This window comes from Oncorhynchus gorbuscha, unplaced genomic scaffold (genome assembly GCF_021184085.1).
Source record: "Oncorhynchus gorbuscha isolate QuinsamMale2020 ecotype Even-year unplaced genomic scaffold, OgorEven_v1.0 Un_scaffold_1978, whole genome shotgun sequence".
Taxonomy (NCBI): domain Eukaryota; kingdom Metazoa; phylum Chordata; class Actinopteri; order Salmoniformes; family Salmonidae; genus Oncorhynchus; species Oncorhynchus gorbuscha.
In genome coordinates this window covers 40075-55923 of record NW_025746606.1, presented here as the reverse complement: position 1 = coordinate 55923, position 15849 = coordinate 40075, and the positions used below count along the sequence as shown (strand labels likewise).

Below are 15849 nucleotides of genomic sequence, written 5' to 3'. Positions count from 1 at the left end.
TTGAATACTAGCTTTGCCTGCACTCTGACCTGTTATCTCAATGACTTATACTGCTGTATAAGTAAAACAGGCTAACCAATTGCACCACAGGATCCATTAACAACACTCTCACTGATCACCATATTTTCCACAAACGGAGCTGTACGATAATCGGACCAGGTCAATATTACCGCTGAGATGCCTGGTTAGCTCAGTCGGTAGAGCATGACACTCTTAATCTCAGGGTCAGAAAACTAAGGATTTTAATACTAGCTGTGCCTGCACTCTGACCTGTTATCTCAATGACATACTTATGTAATGTCCTCCTAAATGTTTTGAAAAATGCTCCTTTTCTGGACAATAAATAGACAGGCAGAGGGTTCAAGAAAAGTACATGCTCCTGGTGAGGCTCGAACTCACAACCTCGGCATTGCTTCGCTGCATACTGCTGTATAAGTACCACACGCTAACCGATTGCGCCACAGGAGCCTGATACATTGATTAGCATATTTTGCACAAACATAGATGTACCATATTCGGTCCGAGTCAGTCCGACAATTGACCGACCTGGCTAACTCAGACGGTAGAGCATGAGACTCTTAATCTCGTATTCGTGGGTTCAAACCACAAATGGGGTGATTCTTTTCTGAGCCGAAGCACCAACACACTTCGCAAACAGCCATCCGCTTGGACTTTCGAGCAGTCTCGCCACCCTGCATTGCTGACTTGTCAGGCATAGCTGGTGATACAGAAGACTATGAATTTGAATACTAGCTTTGCCTGCACTCTGACCTGTTATCTCAATGACTTATACTGCTGTATAAGTAAAACAGGCTAACCAATTGCACCACAGGATCCATTAACAACACTCTCACTGATCACCATATTTTCCACAAACGGAGCTGTACGATAATCGGACCAGGTCAATATTACCGCTGAGATGCCTGGTTAGCTCAGTCGGTAGAGCATGACACTCTTAATCTCAGGGTCAGAAAACTAAGGATTTTAATACTAGCTGTGCCTGCACTCTGACCTGTTATCTCAATGACATACTTATGTAATGTCCTCCTAAATGTTTTGAAAAATGCTCCTTTTCTGGACAATAAATAGACAGGCAGAGGGTTCAAGAAAAGTACATGCTCCTGGTGAGGCTCGAACTCACAACCTCGGCATTGCTTCGCTGCATACTGCTGTATAAGTACCACACGCTAACCGATTGCGCCACAGGAGCCTGATACATTGATTAGCATATTTTGCACAAACATAGATGTACCATATTCGGTCCGAGTCAGTCCGACAATTGACCGACCTGGCTAACTCAGACGGTAGAGCATGAGACTCTTAATCTCGTATTCGTGGGTTCAAACCACAAATGGGGTGATTATTTTCTGAGCCGAAGCACCAACACACTTCGCAAACAGCCATCCGCTTGGACTTTCGAGCAGTCTCGCCACCCTGCATTGCTGACTTGTCAGGCATAGCTGGTGATACAGAAGACTATGAATTTGAATACTAGCTTTGCCTGCACTCTGACCTGTTATCTCAATGACTTATACTGCTGTATAAGTAAAACAGGCTAACCAATTGCACCACAGGATCCATTAACAACACTCTCACTGATCACCATATTTTCCACAAACGGAGCTGTACGATAATCGGACCAGGTCAATATTACCGCTGAGATGCCTGGTTAGCTCAGTCGGTAGAGCATGACACTCTTAATCTCAGGGTCAGAAAACTAAGGATTTTAATACTAGCTGTGCCTGCACTCTGACCTGTTATCTCAATGACATACTTATGTAATGTCCTCCTAAATGTTTTGAAAAATGCTCCTTTTCTGGACAATAAATAGACAGGCAGAGGGTTCAAGAAAAGTACATGCTCCTGGTGAGGCTCGAACTCACAACCTCGGCATTGCTTCGCTGCATACTGCTGTATAAGTACCACACGCTAACCGATTGCGCCACAGGAGCCTGATACATTGATTAGCATATTTTGCACAAACATAGATGTACCATATTCGGTCCGAGTCAGTCCGACAATTGACCGACCTGGCTAACTCAGACGGTAGAGCATGAGACTCTTAATCTCGTATTCGTGGGTTCAAACCACAAATGGGGTGATTCTTTTCTGAGCCGAAGCACCAACACACTTCGCAAACAGCCATCCGCTTGGACTTTCGAGCAGTCTCGCCACCCTGCATTGCTGACTTGTCAGGCATAGCTGGTGATACAGAAGACTATGAATTTGAATACTAGCTTTGCCTGCACTCTGACCTGTTATCTCAATGACTTATACTGCTGTATAAGTAAAACAGGCTAACCAATTGCACCACAGGATCCATTAACAACACTCTCACTGATCACCATATTTTCCACAAACGGAGCTGTACGATAATCGGACCAGGTCAATATTACCGCTGAGATGCCTGGTTAGCTCAGTCGGTAGAGCATGACACTCTTAATCTCAGGGTCAGAAAACTAAGGATTTTAATACTAGCTGTGCCTGCACTCTGACCTGTTATCTCAATGACATACTTATGTAATGTCCTCCTAAATGTTTTGAAAAATGCTCCTTTTCTGGACAATAAATAGACAGGCAGAGGGTTCAAGAAAAGTACATGCTCCTGGTGAGGCTCGAACTCACAACCTCGGCATTGCTTCGCTGCATACTGCTGTATAAGTACCACACGCTAACCGATTGCGCCACAGGAGCCTGATACATTGATTAGCATATTTTGCACAAACATAGATGTACCATATTCGGTCCGAGTCAGTCCGACAATTGACCGACCTGGCTAACTCAGACGGTAGAGCATGAGACTCTTAATCTCGTATTCGTGGGTTCAAACCACAAATGGGGTGATTCTTTTCTGAGCCGAAGCACCAACACACTTCGCAAACAGCCATCCGCTTGGACTTTCGAGCAGTCTCGCCACCCTGCATTGCTGACTTGTCAGGCATAGCTGGTGATACAGAAGACTATGAATTTGAATACTAGCTTTGCCTGCACTCTGACCTGTTATCTCAATGACTTATACTGCTGTATAAGTAAAACAGGCTAACCAATTGCACCACAGGATCCATTAACAACACTCTCACTGATCACCATATTTTCCACAAACGGAGCTGTACGATAATCGGACCAGGTCAATATTACCGCTGAGATGCCTGGTTAGCTCAGTCGGTAGAGCATGACACTCTTAATCTCAGGGTCAGAAAACTAAGGATTTTAATACTAGCTGTGCCTGCACTCTGACCTGTTATCTCAATGACATACTTATGTAATGTCCTCCTAAATGTTTTGAAAAATGCTCCTTTTCTGGACAATAAATAGACAGGCAGAGGGTTCAAGAAAAGTACATGCTCCTGGTGAGGCTCGAACTCACAACCTCGGCATTGCTTCGCTGCATACTGCTGTATAAGTACCACACGCTAACCGATTGCGCCACAGGAGCCTGATACATTGATTAGCATATTTTGCACAAACATAGATGTACCATATTCGGTCCGAGTCAGTCCGACAATTGACCGACCTGGCTAACTCAGACGGTAGAGCATGAGACTCTTAATCTCGTATTCGTGGGTTCAAACCACAAATGGGGTGATTCTTTTCTGAGCCGAAGCACCAACACACTTCGCAAACAGCCATCCGCTTGGACTTTCGAGCAGTCTCGCCACCCTGCATTGCTGACTTGTCAGGCATAGCTGGTGATACAGAAGACTATGAATTTGAATACTAGCTTTGCCTGCACTCTGACCTGTTATCTCAATGACTTATACTGCTGTATAAGTAAAACAGGCTAACCAATTGCACCACAGGATCCATTAACAACACTCTCACTGATCACCATATTTTCCACAAACGGAGCTGTACGATAATCGGACCAGGTCAATATTACCGCTGAGATGCCTGGTTAGCTCAGTCGGTAGAGCATGACACTCTTAATCTCAGGGTCAGAAAACTAAGGATTTTAATACTAGCTGTGCCTGCACTCTGACCTGTTATCTCAATGACATACTTATGTAATGTCCTCCTAAATGTTTTGAAAAATGCTCCTTTTCTGGACAATAAATAGACAGGCAGAGGGTTCAAGAAAAGTACATGCTCCTGGTGAGGCTCGAACTCACAACCTCGGCATTGCTTCGCTGCATACTGCTGTATAAGTACCACACGCTAACCGATTGCGCCACAGGAGCCTGATACATTGATTAGCATATTTTGCACAAACATAGATGTACCATATTCGGTCCGAGTCAGTCCGACAATTGACCGACCTGGCTAACTCAGACGGTAGAGCATGAGACTCTTAATCTCGTATTCGTGGGTTCAAACCACAAATGGGGTGATTCTTTTCTGAGCCGAAGCACCAACACACTTCGCAAACAGCCATCCGCTTGGACTTTCGAGCAGTCTCGCCACCCTGCATTGCTGACTTGTCAGGCATAGCTGGTGATACAGAAGACTATGAATTTGAATACTAGCTTTGCCTGCACTCTGACCTGTTATCTCAATGACTTATACTGCTGTATAAGTAAAACAGGCTAACCAATTGCACCACAGGATCCATTAACAACACTCTCACTGATCACCATATTTTCCACAAACGGAGCTGTACGATAATCGGACCAGGTCAATATTACCGCTGAGATGCCTGGTTAGCTCAGTCGGTAGAGCATGACACTCTTAATCTCAGGGTCAGAAAACTAAGGATTTTAATACTAGCTGTGCCTGCACTCTGACCTGTTATCTCAATGACATACTTATGTAATGTCCTCCTAAATGTTTTGAAAAATGCTCCTTTTCTGGACAATAAATAGACAGGCAGAGGGTTCAAGAAAAGTACATGCTCCTGGTGAGGCTCGAACTCACAACCTCGGCATTGCTTCGCTGCATACTGCTGTATAAGTACCACACGCTAACCGATTGCGCCACAGGAGCCTGATACATTGATTAGCATATTTTGCACAAACATAGATGTACCATATTCGGTCCGAGTCAGTCCGACAATTGACCGACCTGGCTAACTCAGACGGTAGAGCATGAGACTCTTAATCTCGTATTCGTGGGTTCAAACCACAAATGGGGTGATTCTTTTCTGAGCCGAAGCACCAACACACTTCGCAAACAGCCATCCGCTTGGACTTTCGAGCAGTCTCGCCACCCTGCATTGCTGACTTGTCAGGCATAGCTGGTGATACAGAAGACTATGAATTTGAATACTAGCTTTGCCTGCACTCTGACCTGTTATCTCAATGACTTATACTGCTGTATAAGTAAAACAGGCTAACCAATTGCACCACAGGATCCATTAACAACACTCTCACTGATCACCATATTTTCCACAAACGGAGCTGTACGATAATCGGACCAGGTCAATATTACCGCTGAGATGCCTGGTTAGCTCAGTCGGTAGAGCATGACACTCTTAATCTCAGGGTCAGAAAACTAAGGATTTTAATACTAGCTGTGCCTGCACTCTGACCTGTTATCTCAATGACATACTTATGTAATGTCCTCCTAAATGTTTTGAAAAATGCTCCTTTTCTGGACAATAAATAGACAGGCAGAGGGTTCAAGAAAAGTACATGCTCCTGGTGAGGCTCGAACTCACAACCTCGGCATTGCTTCGCTGCATACTGCTGTATAAGTACCACACGCTAACCGATTGCGCCACAGGAGCCTGATACATTGATTAGCATATTTTGCACAAACATAGATGTACCATATTCGGTCCGAGTCAGTCCGACAATTGACCGACCTGGCTAACTCAGACGGTAGAGCATGAGACTCTTAATCTCGTATTCGTGGGTTCAAACCACAAATGGGGTGATTCTTTTCTGAGCCGAAGCACCAACACACTTCGCAAACAGCCATCCGCTTGGACTTTCGAGCAGTCTCGCCACCCTGCATTGCTGACTTGTCAGGCATAGCTGGTGATACAGAAGACTATGAATTTGAATACTAGCTTTGCCTGCACTCTGACCTGTTATCTCAATGACTTATACTGCTGTATAAGTAAAACAGGCTAACCAATTGCACCACAGGATCCATTAACAACACTCTCACTGATCACCATATTTTCCACAAACGGAGCTGTACGATAATCGGACCAGGTCAATATTACCGCTGAGATGCCTGGTTAGCTCAGTCGGTAGAGCATGACACTCTTAATCTCAGGGTCAGAAAACTAAGGATTTTAATACTAGCTGTGCCTGCACTCTGACCTGTTATCTCAATGACATACTTATGTAATGTCCTCCTAAATGTTTTGAAAAATGCTCCTTTTCTGGACAATAAATAGACAGGCAGAGGGTTCAAGAAAAGTACACATGCTCCTGGTGAGGCTCGAACTCACAACCTCGGCATTGCTTCGCTGCATACTGCTGTATAAGTACCACACGCTAACCGATTGCGCCACAGGAGCCTGATACATTGATTAGCATATTTTGCACAAACATAGATGTACCATATTCGGTCCGAGTCAGTCCGACAATTGACCGACCTGGCTAACTCAGACGGTAGAGCATGAGACTCTTAATCTCGTATTCGTGGGTTCAAACCACAAATGGGGTGATTCTTTTCTGAGCCGAAGCACCAACACACTTCGCAAACAGCCATCCGCTTGGACTTTCGAGCAGTCTCGCCACCCTGCATTGCTGACTTGTCAGGCATAGCTGGTGATACAGAAGACTATGAATTTGAATACTAGCTTTGCCTGCACTCTGACCTGTTATCTCAATGACTTATACTGCTGTATAAGTAAAACAGGCTAACCAATTGCACCACAGGATCCATTAACAACACTCTCACTGATCACCATATTTTCCACAAACGGAGCTGTACGATAATCGGACCAGGTCAATATTACCGCTGAGATGCCTGGTTAGCTCAGTCGGTAGAGCATGACACTCTTAATCTCAGGGTCAGAAAACTAAGGATTTTAATACTAGCTGTGCCTGCACTCTGACCTGTTATCTCAATGACATACTTATGTAATGTCCTCCTAAATGTTTTGAAAAATGCTCCTTTTCTGGACAATAAATAGACAGGCAGAGGGTTCAAGAAAAGTACATGCTCCTGGTGAGGCTCGAACTCACAACCTCGGCATTGCTTCGCTGCATACTGCTGTATAAGTACCACACGCTAACCGATTGCGCCACAGGAGCCTGATACATTGATTAGCATATTTTGCACAAACATAGATGTACCATATTCGGTCCGAGTCAGTCCGACAATTGACCGACCTGGCTAACTCAGACGGTAGAGCATGAGACTCTTAATCTCGTATTCGTGGGTTCAAACCACAAATGGGGTGATTCTTTTCTGAGCCGAAGCACCAACACACTTCGCAAACAGCCATCCGCTTGGACTTTCGAGCAGTCTCGCCACCCTGCATTGCTGACTTGTCAGGCATAGCTGGTGATACAGAAGACTATGAATTTGAATACTAGCTTTGCCTGCACTCTGACCTGTTATCTCAATGACTTATACTGCTGTATAAGTAAAACAGGCTAACCAATTGCACCACAGGATCCATTAACAGGACTCTCCTGATCACCATATTTTCCACAAACGTAGCTTTATGATAATCGGGGGACCAGGTCAATGTTTATCTGCTGAGATGCCTGGTTAGCTCAGTCTGTGTGAATCTATGACACTCTTAATCTCAGGGTCCTAAGGATTTTAATACTAGCTGTGCCTGGACTCTGAGCCCTGTTATCTCATGCCCCAGGACTACCTGAATGTGACTCCTAAATGCTGTTGAAAAGTCCACCTGGCCATTTGCTGCTCCAGTTTCAACTGGCCTGGGCCCTAGGACCATGTCCCAGGACTACCTGACATGAGGACTCCTTGCTGTCCCCAGTCCACCTGGCCATGCTCCTGCTCCAGTTTCAACTGATCTGAGCCCTGATACATTGATTAGCATATTTTGCCCAAAGGACTACCTGACATGATGGCTCCTTGCTGTCCCCAGTCCACCTGACTGTGCTGCTGCTCCAGTTTCAACTGTTCTGCCTTATTGGGTATTTGACCATGCTGGTCATTTTGAACATTTGAACATCTTGGTCATGTTCTGTTATAATCTCGCCCGGCACAGCCAGAAGAGGTCTGGCCACCCTGCATTGCTGGTTCCTCTCAGGTAGCTGGTGATTCCTAGGTTTTGGCCTTCTAGGGATTTTTCTAGCTTTGCCCACCTGCTTTTACACCTGCATTGTTTCTGTTTGGGGAGGCTGGGTTTCTTACATACTTTGAGATATGTATAAGGGCTATATAAATAAATTTGATTTGATTTTGATTTGATTAACAACACTCTCACTGATCACCATATTTTCCACAAACGGAGCTGTACGATAATCGGACCAGGTCAATATTACCGCTGAGATGCCTGGTTAGCTCAGTCGGTAGAGCATGACGCTCTTAATCTCAGGGTCAGAAAACTAAGGATTTTAATACTAGCTGTGCCTGCACTCTGACCTGTTATCTCAATGACATACTTATGTAATGTCCTCCTAAATGGTTTGAAAAATGCTCCTTTTCTGGACAATAAATAGACAGGCAGAGGGTTCAAGAAAAGTACATGCTCCTGGTGAGGCTCGAACTCACAACCTCGGCATTGCTTCGCTGCATACTGCTGTATAAGTACCACACGCTAACCGATTGCGCCACAGGAGCCTGATACATTGATTAGCATATTTTGCACAAACATAGATGTACCATATTCGGTCCGAGTCAGTCCGACAATTGACCGACCTGGCTAACTCAGACGGTAGAGCATGAGACTCTTAATCTCGTATTCGTGGGTTCAAACCACAAATGGGGTGATTCTTTTCTGAGCCGAAGCACCAACACACTTCGCAAACAGCCATCCGCTTGGACTTTCGAGCAGTCTCGCCACCCTGCATTGCTGACTTGTCAGGCATAGCTGGTGATACAGAAGACTATGAATTTGAATACTAGCTTTGCCTGCACTCTGACCTGTTATCTCAATGACTTATACTGCTGTATAAGTAAAACAGGCTAACCAATTGCACCACAGGATCCATTAACAACACTCTCACTGATCACCATATTTTCCACAAACGGAGCTGTACGATAATCGGACCAGGTCAATATTACCGCTGAGATGCCTGGTTAGCTCAGTCGGTAGAGCATGACACTCTTAATCTCAGGGTCAGAAAACTAAGGATTTTAATACTAGCTGTGCCTGCACTCTGACCTGTTATCTCAATGACATACTTATGTAATGTCCTCCTAAATGTTTTGAAAAATGCTCCTTTTCTGGACAATAAATAGACAGGCAGAGGGTTCAAGAAAAGTACATGTACATGTTCCTGGTGAGGCTCGAACTCACAACCTCGGCATTGCTTCGCTGCATACTGCTGTATAAGTACCACACGCTAACCGATTGCGCCACAGGAGCCTGATACATTGATTAGCATATTTTGCACAAACATAGATGTACCATATTCGGTCCGAGTCAGTCCGACAATTGACCGACCTGGCTAACTCAGACGGTAGAGCATGAGACTCTTAATCTCGTATTCGTGGGTTCAAACCACAAATGGGGTGATTCTTTTCTGAGCCGAAGCACCAACACACTTCGCAAACAGCCATCCGCTTGGACTTTCGAGCAGTCTCGCCACCCTGCATTGCTGACTTGTCAGGCATAGCTGGTGATACAGAAGACTATGAATTTGAATACTAGCTTTGCCTGCACTCTGACCTGTTATCTCAATGACTTATACTGCTGTATAAGTAAAACAGGCTAACCAATTGCACCACAGGATCCATTAACAACACTCTCACTGATCACCATATTTTCCACAAACGGAGCTGTACGATAATCGGACCAGGTCAATATTACCGCTGAGATGCCTGGTTAGCTCAGTCGGTAGAGCATGACACTCTTAATCTCAGGGTCAGAAAACTAAGGATTTTAATACTAGCTGTGCCTGCACTCTGACCTGTTATCTCAATGACATACTTATGTAATGTCCTCCTAAATGTTTTGAAAAATGCTCCTTTTCTGGACAATAAATAGACAGGCAGAGGGTTCAAGAAAAGTACATGCTCCTGGTGAGGCTCGAACTCACAACCTCGGCATTGCTTCGCTGCATACTGCTGTATAAGTACCACACGCTAACCGATTGCGCCACAGGAGCCTGATACATTGATTAGCATATTTTGCACAAACATAGATGTACCATATTCGGTCCGAGTCAGTCCGACAATTGACCGACCTGGCTAACTCAGACGGTAGAGCATGAGACTCTTAATCTCGTATTCGTGGGTTCAAACCACAAATGGGGTGATTCTTTTCTGAGCCGAAGCACCAACACACTTCGCAAACAGCCATCCGCTTGGACTTTCGAGCAGTCTCGCCACCCTGCATTGCTGACTTGTCAGGCATAGCTGGTGATACAGAAGACTATGAATTTGAATACTAGCTTTGCCTGCACTCTGACCTGTTATCTCAATGACTTATACTGCTGTATAAGTAAAACAGGCTAACCAATTGCACCACAGGATCCATTAACAGGATCCTCCTGTCTCAGCCTCCAGTATTTATCTGCAGTAGTTTACGATGTCGGGGGACCAGGTCAATGTTTATCTGAGATGCCTGGTTAGCTCAGTCGGTGTCCTCTTAATCTCAGGGTCAGAAAACTAAGGATTTTCTTTCTTTAGCTGTGCGGAGGACCTGAGCCCTGTTATCCATGCCCCAGGACTACCTGACATGTGACTCCTAAATGTTGTGAAAAAGTCCACCTTTGCTGCTGCTCCAGTTTCAGACTGGCCTGGGCCCAAGGACCATGTCCCAGGACTACCTGACATGAGGACTCCTTGCTGTCCCCAGTCCACCTGGCCATGCTCCTGCTCAGTTTCAGCCTGATACATTGATTAGGCATGCCCCAGGACTACCTGACATGATGGCTCCTTGCTGTCCCCAGTCCACCTGACTGTGCTGCTGCTCCAGTTTCAGACTGTTCTGCCATTATTATTTGACCATGCTGGTCGTGGGTTCAAACACAAATCTTGGTCATGTTCTGTTATTTTCTACCCGGCACAGCCAGAAGAGGACTCGCCAAACAGCCGGTTCCTGGACTCTAGGTTTCTTCCTAGGTTTTGCCTTTGTAGGGAGTTTTAGCTAGCCACCGAAGACTATTTTTGCATTGTTTGCTGTTTGGGGTTTTAGGCTCTGACCTGTTATCTCACTTTGAGATATCAGCTGATGTACGAAGGGCTATATAAATAAATTTGATTTGAGGATTTGATTAACAACACTCTCACTGATCACCATATTTTCCACAAACGGAGCTGTACGATAATCGGACCAGGTCAATATTACCGCTGAGATGCCTGGTTAGCTCAGTCGGTAGAGCATGACGCTCTTAATCTCAGGGTCAGAAAACTAAGGATTTTAATACTAGCTGTGCCTGCACTCTGACCTGTTATCTCAATGACATACTTATGTAATGTCCTCCTAAATGTTTTGAAAAATGCTCCTTTTCTGGACAATAAATAGACAGGCAGAGGGTTCAAGAAAAGTACATGCTCCTGGTGAGGCTCGAACTCACAACCTCGGCATTGCTTCGCTGCATACTGCTGTATAAGTACCACACGCTAACCGATTGCGCCACAGGAGCCTGATACATTGATTAGCATATTTTGCACAAACATAGATGTACCATATTCGGTCCGAGTCAGTCCGACAATTGACCGACCTGGCTAACTCAGACGGTAGAGCATGAGACTCTTAATCTCGTATTCGTGGGTTCAAACCACAAATGGGGTGATTCTTTTCTGAGCCGAAGCACCAACACACTTCGCAAACAGCCATCCGCTTGGACTTTCGAGCAGTCTCGCCACCCTGCATTGCTGACTTGTCAGGCATAGCTGGTGATACAGAAGACTATGAATTTGAATACTAGCTTTGCCTGCACTCTGACCTGTTATCTCAATGACTTATACTGCTGTATAAGTAAAACAGGCTAACCAATTGCACCACAGGATCCATTAACAACACTCTCACTGATCACCATATTTTCCACAAACGGAGCTGTACGATAATCGGACCAGGTCAATATTACCGCTGAGATGCCTGGTTAGCTCAGTCGGTAGAGCATGACACTCTTAATCTCAGGGTCAGAAAACTAAGGATTTTAATACTAGCTGTGCCTGCACTCTGACCTGTTATCTCAATGACATACTTATGTAATGTCCTCCTAAATGTTTTGAAAAATGCTCCTTTTCTGGACAATAAATAGACAGGCAGAGGGTTCAAGAAAAGTACATGCTCCTGGTGAGGCTCGAACTCACAACCTCGGCATTGCTTCGCTGCATACTGCTGTATAAGTACCACACGCTAACCGATTGCGCCACAGGAGCCTGATACATTGATTAGCATATTTTGCACAAACATAGATGTACCATATTCGGTCCGAGTCAGTCCGACAATTGACCGACCTGGCTAACTCAGACGGTAGAGCATGAGACTCTTAATCTCGTATTCGTGGGTTCAAACCACAAATGGGGTGATTCTTTTCTGAGCCGAAGCACCAACACACTTCGCAAACAGCCATCCGCTTGGACTTTCGAGCAGTCTCGCCACCCTGCATTGCTGACTTGTCAGGCATAGCTGGTGATACAGAAGACTATGAATTTGAATACTAGCTTTGCCTGCACTCTGACCTGTTATCTCAATGACTTATACTGCTGTATAAGTAAAACAGGCTAACCAATTGCACCACAGGATCCATTAACAACACTCTCACTGATCACCATATTTTCCACAAACGGAGCTGTACGATAATCGGACCAGGTCAATATTACCGCTGAGATGCCTGGTTAGCTCAGTCGGTAGAGCATGACACTCTTAATCTCAGGGTCAGAAAACTAAGGATTTTAATACTAGCTGTGCCTGCACTCTGACCTGTTATCTCAATGACATACTTATGTAATGTCCTCCTAAATGTTTTGAAAAATGCTCCTTTTCTGGACAATAAATAGACAGGCAGAGGGTTCAAGAAAAGTACATGCTCCTGGTGAGGCTCGAACTCACAACCTCGGCATTGCTTCGCTGCATACTGCTGTATAAGTACCACACGCTAACCGATTGCGCCACAGGAGCCTGATACATTGATTAGCATATTTTGCACAAACATAGATGTACCATATTCGGTCCGAGTCAGTCCGACAATTGACCGACCTGGCTAACTCAGACGGTAGAGCATGAGACTCTTAATCTCGTATTCGTGGGTTCAAACCACAAATGGGGTGATTCTTTTCTGAGCCGAAGCACCAACACACTTCGCAAACAGCCATCCGCTTGGACTTTCGAGCAGTCTCGCCACCCTGCATTGCTGACTTGTCAGGCATAGCTGGTGATACAGAAGACTATGAATTTGAATACTAGCTTTGCCTGCACTCTGACCTGTTATCTCAATGACTTATACTGCTGTATAAGTAAAACAGGCTAACCAATTGCACCACAGGATCCATTAACAACACTCTCACTGATCACCATATTTTCCACAAACGGAGCTGTACGATAATCGGACCAGGTCAATATTACCGCTGAGATGCCTGGTTAGCTCAGTCAGCATGTCTTAATCTCAGGGTCAGAAAACTAAGGATTTTAATACTAGCTGTGCCTGCACTCTGACCTGTTATCTCAATGACATACTTATGTAATGTCCTCCTAAATGTTTTGAAAAATGCTCCTTTTCTGGACAATAAATAGACAGGCAGAGGGTTCAAGAAAAGTACATGCTCCTGGTGAGGCTCGAACTCACAACCTCGGCATTGCTTCGCTGCATACTGCTGTATACCACACGCTAACCGATTGCGCCACAGGAGCCTGATACATTGATTAGCATATTTTGCACAAACATAGGTTACCATAAAGTCCGACAATTGACCGACCTGGCTAACTCAGACGGTAGAGCATGAGACTCTTAATCTCGTATTCGTGGGTTCAAACCACAAATGGGGTGATTCTTTTCTGAGCCGAAGCACCAACACACTTCGCAAACAGCCATCCGCTTGGACTTTCGAGCAGTCTCGCCACCCTGCATTGCTGACTTGTCAGGCATAGCTGGTGATACAGAAGACTATGAATTTGAATACTAGCTTTGCCTGCACTCTGACCTGTTATCTCAATGACTTATACTGCTGTATAAGTAAAACAGGCTAACCAATTGCACCACAGGATCCATTAACAACACTCTCACTGATCACCATATTTTCCACAAACGGAGCTGTACGATAATCGGACCAGGTCAATATTACCGCTGAGATGCCTGGTTAGCTCAGTCGGTAGAGCATGACACTCTTAATCTCAGGGTCAGAAAACTAAGGATTTTAATACTAGCTGTGCCTGCACTCTGACCTGTTATCTCAATGACATACTTATGTAATGTCCTCCTAAATGTTTTGAAAAATGCTCCTTTTCTGGACAATAAATAGACAGGCAGAGGGTTCAAGAAAAGTACATGCTCCTGGTGAGGCTCGAACTCACAACCTCGGCATTGCTTCGCTGCATACTGCTGTATAAGTACCACACGCTAACCGATTGCGCCACAGGAGCCTGATACATTGATTAGCATATTTTGCACAAACATAGATGTACCATATTCGGTCCGAGTCAGTCCGACAATTGACCGACCTGGCTAACTCAGACGGTAGAGCATGAGACTCTTAATCTCGTATTCGTGGGTTCAAACCACAAATGGGGTGATTCTTTTCTGAGCCGAAGCACCAACACACTTCGCAAACAGCCATCCGCTTGGACTTTCGAGCAGTCTCGCCACCCTGCATTGCTGACTTGTCAGGCATAGCTGGTGATACAGAAGACTATGAATTTGAATACTAGCTTTGCCTGCACTCTGACCTGTTATCTCAATGACTTATACTGCTGTATAAGTAAAACAGGCTAACCAATTGCACCACAGGATCCATTAACAACACTCTCACTGATCACCATATTTTCCACAAACGGAGCTGTACGATAATCGGACCAGGTCAATATTACCGCTGAGATGCCTGGTTAGCTCAGTCGGTAGAGCATGACACTCTTAATCTCAGGGTCAGAAAACTAAGGATTTTAATACTAGCTGTGCCTGCACTCTGACCTGTTATCTCAATGACATACTTATGTAATGTCCTCCTAAATGTTTTGAAAAATGCTCCTTTTCTGGACAATAAATAGACAGGCAGAGGGTTCAAGAAAAGTACATGCTCCTGGTGAGGCTCGAACTCACAACCTCGGCATTGCTTCGCTGCATACTGCTGTATAAGTACCACACGCTAACCGATTGCGCCACAGGAGCCTGATACATTGATTAGCATATTTTGCACAAACATAGATGTACCATATTCGGTCCGAGTCAGTCCGACAATTGACCGACCTGGCTAACTCAGACGGTAGAGCATGAGACTCTTAATCTCGTATTCGTGGGTTCAAACCACAAATGGGGTGATTCTTTTCTGAGCCGAAGCACCAACACACTTCGCAAACAGCCATCCGCTTGGACTTTCGAGCAGTCTCGCCACCCTGCATTGCTGACTTGTCAGGCATAGCTGGTGATACAGAAGACTATGAATTTGAATACTAGCTTTGCCTGCACTCTGACCTGTTATCTCAATGACTTATACTGCTGTATAAGTAAAACAGGCTAACCAATTGCACCACAGGATCCATTAACAACACTCTCACTGATCACCATATTTTCCACAAACGGAGCTGTACGATAATCGGACCAGGTCAATATTACCGCTGAGATGCCTGGTTAGCTCAGTCGGTAGAGCATGACACTCTTAATCTCAGGGTCAGAAAACTAAGGATTTTAATACTAGCTGTGCCTGCAC

General features: G+C 44.9%; 18 non-coding genes across 18 annotated transcripts; all 18 read right to left on the bottom strand.

Moving 5' to 3' along the window:
* Positions 1-374: 374 nt before the first annotated feature.
* Positions 375-468, bottom strand: trnai-uau. Its single transcript has 2 exons — positions 431-468; positions 375-410 (listed from the first exon to the last, which is right to left on the bottom strand). It is a non-coding gene; the product is annotated as a tRNA-Ile (tRNA).
* Positions 469-1116: 648 nt separating this feature from the next.
* Positions 1117-1210, bottom strand: trnai-uau. The gene is made up of 2 exons: positions 1173-1210; positions 1117-1152 (listed from the first exon to the last, which is right to left on the bottom strand). It is a non-coding gene; the product is annotated as a tRNA-Ile (tRNA).
* Positions 1211-1858: 648 nt separating this feature from the next.
* Positions 1859-1952, bottom strand: trnai-uau. Its single transcript has 2 exons — positions 1915-1952; positions 1859-1894 (listed from the first exon to the last, which is right to left on the bottom strand). It is a non-coding gene; the product is annotated as a tRNA-Ile (tRNA).
* A 648-nt stretch (positions 1953-2600) lies between these two features.
* Positions 2601-2694, bottom strand: trnai-uau. Its single transcript has 2 exons — positions 2657-2694; positions 2601-2636 (listed from the first exon to the last, which is right to left on the bottom strand). It is a non-coding gene; the product is annotated as a tRNA-Ile (tRNA).
* A 648-nt stretch (positions 2695-3342) lies between these two features.
* Positions 3343-3436, bottom strand: trnai-uau. The gene is made up of 2 exons: positions 3399-3436; positions 3343-3378 (listed from the first exon to the last, which is right to left on the bottom strand). It is a non-coding gene; the product is annotated as a tRNA-Ile (tRNA).
* A 648-nt stretch (positions 3437-4084) lies between these two features.
* On the bottom strand, positions 4085-4178 carry trnai-uau. The gene is made up of 2 exons: positions 4141-4178; positions 4085-4120 (listed from the first exon to the last, which is right to left on the bottom strand). It is a non-coding gene; the product is annotated as a tRNA-Ile (tRNA).
* Positions 4179-4826: 648 nt separating this feature from the next.
* On the bottom strand, positions 4827-4920 carry trnai-uau. The gene is made up of 2 exons: positions 4883-4920; positions 4827-4862 (listed from the first exon to the last, which is right to left on the bottom strand). It is a non-coding gene; the product is annotated as a tRNA-Ile (tRNA).
* Positions 4921-5568: 648 nt separating this feature from the next.
* trnai-uau lies at positions 5569-5662 on the bottom strand. Its single transcript has 2 exons — positions 5625-5662; positions 5569-5604 (listed from the first exon to the last, which is right to left on the bottom strand). It is a non-coding gene; the product is annotated as a tRNA-Ile (tRNA).
* A 650-nt stretch (positions 5663-6312) lies between these two features.
* On the bottom strand, positions 6313-6406 carry trnai-uau. The gene is made up of 2 exons: positions 6369-6406; positions 6313-6348 (listed from the first exon to the last, which is right to left on the bottom strand). It is a non-coding gene; the product is annotated as a tRNA-Ile (tRNA).
* Positions 6407-7054: 648 nt separating this feature from the next.
* On the bottom strand, positions 7055-7148 carry trnai-uau. Its single transcript has 2 exons — positions 7111-7148; positions 7055-7090 (listed from the first exon to the last, which is right to left on the bottom strand). It is a non-coding gene; the product is annotated as a tRNA-Ile (tRNA).
* A 1413-nt stretch (positions 7149-8561) lies between these two features.
* On the bottom strand, positions 8562-8655 carry trnai-uau. The gene is made up of 2 exons: positions 8618-8655; positions 8562-8597 (listed from the first exon to the last, which is right to left on the bottom strand). It is a non-coding gene; the product is annotated as a tRNA-Ile (tRNA).
* A 654-nt stretch (positions 8656-9309) lies between these two features.
* On the bottom strand, positions 9310-9403 carry trnai-uau. The gene is made up of 2 exons: positions 9366-9403; positions 9310-9345 (listed from the first exon to the last, which is right to left on the bottom strand). It is a non-coding gene; the product is annotated as a tRNA-Ile (tRNA).
* A 648-nt stretch (positions 9404-10051) lies between these two features.
* Positions 10052-10145, bottom strand: trnai-uau. Its single transcript has 2 exons — positions 10108-10145; positions 10052-10087 (listed from the first exon to the last, which is right to left on the bottom strand). It is a non-coding gene; the product is annotated as a tRNA-Ile (tRNA).
* Positions 10146-11533: 1388 nt separating this feature from the next.
* On the bottom strand, positions 11534-11627 carry trnai-uau. The gene is made up of 2 exons: positions 11590-11627; positions 11534-11569 (listed from the first exon to the last, which is right to left on the bottom strand). It is a non-coding gene; the product is annotated as a tRNA-Ile (tRNA).
* A 648-nt stretch (positions 11628-12275) lies between these two features.
* Positions 12276-12369, bottom strand: trnai-uau. Its single transcript has 2 exons — positions 12332-12369; positions 12276-12311 (listed from the first exon to the last, which is right to left on the bottom strand). It is a non-coding gene; the product is annotated as a tRNA-Ile (tRNA).
* A 648-nt stretch (positions 12370-13017) lies between these two features.
* Positions 13018-13111, bottom strand: trnai-uau. The gene is made up of 2 exons: positions 13074-13111; positions 13018-13053 (listed from the first exon to the last, which is right to left on the bottom strand). It is a non-coding gene; the product is annotated as a tRNA-Ile (tRNA).
* A 1364-nt stretch (positions 13112-14475) lies between these two features.
* trnai-uau lies at positions 14476-14569 on the bottom strand. The gene is made up of 2 exons: positions 14532-14569; positions 14476-14511 (listed from the first exon to the last, which is right to left on the bottom strand). It is a non-coding gene; the product is annotated as a tRNA-Ile (tRNA).
* A 648-nt stretch (positions 14570-15217) lies between these two features.
* Positions 15218-15311, bottom strand: trnai-uau. Its single transcript has 2 exons — positions 15274-15311; positions 15218-15253 (listed from the first exon to the last, which is right to left on the bottom strand). It is a non-coding gene; the product is annotated as a tRNA-Ile (tRNA).
* Positions 15312-15849: the final 538 nt, after the last annotated feature.